The 7,668-nt window shown below is 31.0% G+C and overlaps 1 long non-coding RNA gene and 1 pseudogene across 1 annotated transcript; one reads left to right on the forward strand and one right to left on the reverse strand.

Annotated features, from left to right (window-relative positions):
- Positions 1-3,235: 3,235 nt before the first annotated feature.
- LOC120188054 lies at positions 3,236-3,898 on the reverse strand (annotated as a pseudogene).
- Positions 3,899-4,281: 383 nt separating this feature from the next.
- On the forward strand, positions 4,282-7,412 carry LOC120188051. The gene is made up of 3 exons (XR_005522381.1): positions 4,282-4,421; positions 4,522-4,688; positions 7,302-7,412. It is a non-coding gene; the product is annotated as an uncharacterized LOC120188051 (long non-coding RNA).
- The last annotated feature ends 256 nt before the right edge of the window (positions 7,413-7,668 follow it).

The raw sequence follows: 7,668 nt of genomic DNA on the forward strand, positions 1-7,668 counted from the left end.
CAGGAGAATCGAAAGGAATTCCAAAGCTTTCTATTTCCGAATATGTTAACTATGATTTTTACCTTTGTTGCATGGGTACTTCAAGTACCCATTACGTCTATAAGATGGGTACGAGACATTTATCTTGGGTACATACCGACAGTGGTGGGTTTAAAAATATTTTTTTAAGGTTAGCACATATATATTAATAGCGTAAATTTTTCTATGAGGTGTACATAAATAAAATTTCAGGTGAATATAGTTAGTAAAATAAGTAAAAAAATTGAAGTGTCCACCCTAAACTTAATGTGGATATGTCACTGCATATTGGGGATGTCTCATGTTGAAGAGGTATGGGTTAGAATTAGTTGGATATGTCGGAGAGAATTTCAAAACGTATCAGCCTATCAAGGACGACGTTTGATATTCACGTGTGTACACATGGTAATGTTTTAGATGCAATTTAAAAAAAGTAAAAAAAAAAGGTGATTTTAAATAAGAAATTGAAGTTCATTTTGAAGCCTGGAATATTAGCAGACTTATGATGAATTTTCGAATGAGATCCAAATATTTCTTGATTAAGATGTCTTCTTACGTATGAATCATCTTTCCACCTTTTAATGTATCTTGAACGTCTCAATCGAAATTAAAAGCTCCAATATATAGCAAGCAGAAAATTAGATACATATCTAATATAGTAATTATAAAATTTTAAAATTTATTTATATTTAGCATAACTTCTAAACACATATGAACCAATTACCTTATGATTTAAATACGCATGATAAATGATTTTAATGATTAAAAAATTATTGTTATTTCTTAAAATTTCGAATTCAGGTACCACATATGCAGAAATATAAAAATGTTTAATGTCAGATTATTAAGATTTATAAATATATATTATCTTATATTCATCGTAAATTTATATAAAAAAAATTCTCAATTTGAATCGGTGACTCATGGATCAAAAAACAAGTAATCCTAATAAATAAAATCTTCCGAGGACAATCAATTGTATAAAAAAATTAAATATAATTTGTTATAAATTAAATTAAATTATAATTTATATTAATTAGTAAATAAGATATTCTTCTATTACTGAATTTAGAGACAACATATAATTTTATGTTAGAAATACGAACTTTTAAAAAGTTATATTAGAAATTTAGGGGATAAATTCATAAATTTTTAGGAGCTGCAAAATTTGATCATTAATAAAAAAATATAAAGAAAATAGATATATAAAATTTTTAAATTTTAAGAGTGTGTTGTCCCTCAACGCTCCCCTCGATCCATCTCTGATTGAATTGAGTTCACTTATTATCATTATCAATGGTTGAAATATATAAAATAAAATTTATAAATTCTAAATGATATTTAAATTTGTGGTTTTTTAAATAAAAATTTATAATTTTAAAATTGAGTTTAAATTTATCAACTCTAATTTGAACATAATTCTTAAATGAAATAAATTTTAGATGATATGAATTAAAAAATTCAATTAATGAACTTAAAAATACCTATGTGGTAAAGGATTGTTGTTATTACTTAAGATCCCAGTTTGAATAATATGAATGTCAGGGGTATGAGTGTTCAATGTCAAATGGTTGAGAGTTATCTTAAAAAAATATTGTCTTATACTTGCCCCAAATTAATAAAAAAAAGTTTTCTATATTAAGGTTGTGAAGTTTGGGACTTTTCTAGTGAATCGAACATTAGATTCACGTTTAGATGGTAAAAAAGGAGTGAATTTGAAATTTTAGGGTTTAATGGTAACAAATGATAGTGGTTGACAGTGACCCATGATGAAAATCGAAGGTAATCAACAATGATGATGAGCGGCGATTGACGGCGGGGAGTTTGACTAGATTCAAGAGTTAAATTGATATTTTATATGAAGTTCAAAGATTAAAATAATATTCTATCCACAATTTAGGATTAAATTAATATTATATCTAAAATTTAGGACCACTTTTTCTAACATACCACACCATCAAATTAATAGGAATTAACAACGCGGTAACCAAAATAAGATAAATCAAACTAAAAATAAAAAGATCGAAGAAAGGACCAGCGCTATAATTTATCCACTAAATTTTACTTTTGTAATTGACCGTTGTAACCTCAAAAATCATCACTGGAATGGCGTGTTTTGAAGGGAATGAATGAATGATTGAAAGGAGGGTTTTTTGGGATTTTGAGGAGGGAAAACAGAGGAAAGTTGAGTTCTGGTGAAGAAGATGAAGAGGAGAAGAGCTACATGCTTCTTTTTTAAGTTTATATATATATATATATATATGATTGTAACTGATAAGATTGTCTAATTTTTCATGCAGAATGTTAGGTGGGCGCTGAAGAAGAAAAGTTGTTGATGACAATTGCTCTTTTTGTATGTTTAGGGATCTTTTGAGAAAAAAATATTGGGTGATCAAAATGAACTTGTGAGAATAATTAAGTGACTAAATATATAATTTATCCTTAGCTTTTTAGCGAAGTTAATATTTTGGAACAAATGAGATAATAATTTAAATTTTAGGGGGCAAAACCTCCCGAAAAATATTTTAAGGAGTAAATCAGTACAAAATGAATATTTAAGAGGTAATGGTGCATTTAAGCATAGAAAAAAGGAACTATTATTACACAAAATAATATTTTAATATGTAAACTATACGAGTGGCTCCTTATATTTTTGATCCGATCGATTTTGATCACCAATTCAAAAAAAGGAAAGTTTTAATCCCGTACATTATCGGTATGTCCGATTTTTAAATTCCATTCACCCATTTACAGTAGTCTAAGTTGACAATTAAAAATTAAATAAATAATGTATATTTTCTTCTTTTTCTTCTTCTTCCTACTGTTACTCCTCCTCTATTGAAATGGGAACACAGTCCAAAAACTTTGCCAGTTTCATCTTCTCATCTTGTTTGACTATCACAGACTTAGTTTTAAAAATATTGTATAATTTAAAATATTTTTAAAAGTATTTTTGAAAAGTATAATTTAAAATTTAATTGTTTAATATTATTATTAAAAAATGATTTTAAAAAGATAAAATGTTTATTTTAAACATCACGGTGTAAGTTGAAAATATAATATTTGAGATAAAAATATAATTTCAGTCAAAATTGATTTTCTATAACAAAAATCACTTTTTCCCTCGTAATTTTAGATCAATTTTTGAGTGTTTAGTATTGCTTATAGGTGGAAAAAGAAATCACTTTTTCATGGCTAGAATCATTTCCCAACTGTGCTACCCTAGTGGATTAATCATGTGAAACGAGTGCGAGTGTAGTGACCCAATCAACCTTTGAAAACAAGTTCTCAGATGCATCAACTCCTCCCTACACTTTGCCCCAATCGACAAAACTCTGGGCCCCATCGACACCGACTACATCATCTTAAGCACCGCCGCATCGTTGCCGCTCATCTACCTCTTTATGGCGAACCCCACTTTCCTCTCGTTACAGTACATGGACCAAACCGGCACGTCATAAAGCCAACACGACCTCTCTTTGCTCCTCTCGCACTCCAACGCTATCCTCAATAGCTCGTGCTGCATCTCTCTCGTCAGGTACTCCGTCGGGATGACAAGCTCTAACAGCAGAAACGGAGATCCTCGTGTGTCGTCGTGTAAGCAGAATCTCACTTGACCCTTCTTGTACCTGAAGAAGAACCCCGTGATGGTCGAAGTCGGAGGCGACATTGGCATGCTCAACGAGCCGTGGCTCGAGTCCATGTCACTGCCGATGACCGAGACCGAAGGAGGAAACCCAATACAAGAGACCATGCATTCGACCAAGGACTATATGAATCGTCGAAACCGAAGACATTCGATGGAGATCGCCATCGACATGTCTAGTGTGTTTATATGGAGAGGACCTCTTTGGTTCCCACAGTATATCATCATCTTCATGATTATAGGAAGCTTCAAGTAAGTTGTTAATTACAGATGGAACTGGCAAAGCTTTTGGATTGTATTTCCATTCCAAAGAAGTAGAAGAAGAAGAAAAGACACGATTATCTTTTTAAATTTTTTAATTACCAACTCAGATTTCCGCTAATGTTTAACGAATTGATAATATAAGACATCAAATCCACTTTTTTTCTAAACCGATTACCAAAATCGATAGGAAATAAACATATGAGACCATCCATATGATTTACCATATTTTATAAACCGGTCTGACGGATCAATTTATCTTGTTTGGACCGGGTTAGGCCTACTCCCATAAACAGGTAAAGAGATTTATTAGTTTTAGAGAAGGAAGCAATGGCCTTAAAATCGAATGGCTGAGGCTCTCCTCCACATCTTCATTTTTCATCAACGGCGGAAGAGACCGACGCTCCCTCTCAGCCGTATTCTCTTCCAGGCCCCTACTAAACTCACCAACCCTAAGTCCACTTAATGTACTCCTTGCAGAGCTTCATGGCAAGAGGTGTCTCGCTGTTCCTTTTTTTTTTCCTAAAAGAGAAAAAATCAATTTGTTTGGAATTTTATTCTTATCGAAAATAATATAATGTAATGTTTGTTTTCAGCTGGCGGGAGTGTTGGTGTTTTCGGCGATTCCTTTCGCGGCGGTCAAAGTCATCGCTAATAGCCCTCTCGGCGAATCCCTGCAGAGGCAATTGTTGAAGACGAAGAAAGAAGCTCTTGAAAATTCTTCAAGGGTCCAGGCTTCAGCTCAGAAAGCAAGAAACGAGAGGTAATATTCCAGGCTTGAACTTAGGTCTTCATTGTTAGGTTTTAATTGATTAAATAGAAACTTCGTTCTGTTAATGGGTTAGATAATTAGATATTAGAACGGTCAAACAATTTTAAAAGTTTAATTCGATTTGATATCGGTTAACTACTCGAATTAATTGAAAATATTAAATATTTAATATATTTTAAGCTTAAACTCATTGAGTGTTAGGACTTCATTATTTTTTATCCACACTAGATCTGATAAACTTAAACGACTCGATCAAATTTTAAATAATTAAATAAATTTAAATCTTTACATTCATAAATATTATCAATTTAATTCTAAAACAAATCATCATCATCCCTCTCTACCCCACTATCAACCCAAGCACCTCACTCATCACAGTCAGAGATAGACCTAGAAGGAGGGTCGGACAGTTTTCTCCCTAAAAGTTTCAAACTCATATATATTTTAAATATTTTTTTAATTTATATTGAAAAAGTGTTTTTACCTCTCTTAAAATTTTATAAATTATCTCCTCATAACATAAAATTATACGTCCGTCTCTAATCATGATAACATCTCATCTTCCATTAATCAATATTTCATCACCTCTCAACATCATAACATCCTCATAGTCACCATCTTCATAATTTTTTAATATTAGAAACCTTAAATAGAATTTGATTAGACCTGAAAAATTTATTCATTCCATCATAATTTATTCATTCCTAATTTCTCACAAACCCTTTAAATCCCCATTTTTTTCTAAAAAAATCCCTGAAACCCAAAATCTTTTCCTCTCATCGTTTGCCATCGTTTGACGCCGTTCAACGACATCTCGTCGTCGTAGCAATGAACAACCTACAAGTCTACTCCTCTCGTTTCATTGCAAATCATTCGTCGATGAAAGAGTGGTGCAGTAGGCACAAGTCGTTCGTTGTTGGTTTATGGTGTCTCGTTCGTCGATTTTCAGTGATGGAAAAGTGGAGCAATCGGTAATGGGGTCTGACGATGCAAAGGGTGAGTGGTGATGGCTGATTCATCAGCGGTAGTAGAATGAATTTAGGGCCTTTTGGAAACTAATTATTCTATGGATTTAGGGTTGGGGATTTAGAAATTTTGTGATAATAAGGGGTCGATCGATTAGTGAGAGACCGACGACGAAAGAGATGAGCGACAATATTTTATAGATATCTAAACTTGATAATTAAATTTTAAAATAAAATTATAATACTAAACAAAAATTAAATATGTAAATAGATATTAAATTTAAATATTAATAAATAGCACGAACCCTGTGACCTCGATGGTTAAAAAAATGTTGTTATTCCTTGAGGTCTCGGATTCGAGCACGAGAAATGTTAGGGGTACAAGCATTCAATGTCAAATGTTTAAGAATTATTTTTGAACAAAATTATCTTCATAAATTATAAAATATATTTAAATATATCTATAACAATCCAATCGAAATTAAAAATTAAAACTTTTCGACTTGTCATTGTGAACTGTCGAATCAACTTGGAACCAAACTATGTTCATATTCTAGCTAAACGAAACATTCCCATTGTTGGGATATACCAACAACCGTTCGATTTTCAAAAACTCGGTCTTTGGAAGCTATCAATAAAAAAAATTAAGGTATCTTTTAGAGAAGACTTTAATGTGTCATAAATATTTTCTAACCATAACTAATGACAATCACCGTAATAAAAGTGAACTAAAAATTTAATGATTGAAAACATTCCAAAAGTTTCATTACTACCATAGTAGTTTACCTAAATTATAAATATGATAAAATATACTAAATAAAATGTATTAAAAATTAATCACAAACATTACCAATTTATTTTTCCATCATGTCTAATTTGAGTGAAAAATTTCTTATAACTATTCAAATAGATGTATATTTATCGTTCAAATAAGCTTTTAAGTTGATAAATCATTATTGATGACTATATTTTATCATAACAATCTTCTATCACAAAACTTTAATCCCATATCTAAATTATATTTTTTACTATTCATAGGAAGAATGAATTTGAATGTTTTAGTCATTAAATTGTTGGGATTTGAAATTCTCTAATTTGTTTGTTTTTCTTTATTAAAAAGTATACTTTTATTTTCCATTTTTTGATACATTTTTTACAAGTTTTAAAAATTTCTTATACATCATCATTGACATGTGGTAATTTTATATTACATATCGTTAAAATTAACCCATTAATATCAGTACCAAAACAATAGATGAAATTAAAGTTGGAGCATCAACTTAGACATAAGATTTATGTTAGGAGGCGAACTTATAAAATTTTAGAGGATAGTTAACTTGTAAATTTCACAGGACAAAAAAAAATTATCAATAAAAATACACAAAAATTTAAAATAAGAGAGTTTGAAATTTTCAAAGGGGCGACTTCCCCACCCACCCCTTCGATCCAAGAGTAAATTATTTTAGATATCAATTCAAGTAAAAAAATTAATTACCAACTTGAGATGGAGTGTATACCAAATATAAATTTAAATCTATTGAACTAGAATGATAGCACTATCTCTGCATGTATCATTTAGAGATCGAGTTGCATGTAAGTTCCATGAAGACATTATATATATATTATCATATTTCTTCAGCTTTTGGTACGGAGAATAGCGCCCTCGATGGCTTGGCCCCATCCCATATGAGTATCCTGATACCTGACTGGAGAACTGCCTGGGGATTATGGTTTTGATATTGCACGTCTAAGCAAGATCCTATGGATTTCCACAAGTATTTCAAGTACGTTCACATTTATCTCAATTCTATTTCTTCTAAACTCATGGCTGTTTAAGACATTTACGTTGAAAAATGATAAACTGAACCCATTGAGTGGTTTCAGTGGTTAAGGGAGTATTGTTCTTTCTTGAGGTTCTGAGTTCCAACAGTTGCGTCTGCAAGTACATGTGCGTTTTTAATGATTAAGAAAAATTATGAGCATAAACTATCTTATAATCACGTAAG

Source organism: Hibiscus syriacus, unplaced genomic scaffold (genome assembly GCF_006381635.1).
Source record: "Hibiscus syriacus cultivar Baekdansim isolate YM2019G1 unplaced genomic scaffold, ASM638163v2 tig00116937_pilon, whole genome shotgun sequence".
Taxonomy (NCBI): domain Eukaryota; kingdom Viridiplantae; phylum Streptophyta; class Magnoliopsida; order Malvales; family Malvaceae; genus Hibiscus; species Hibiscus syriacus.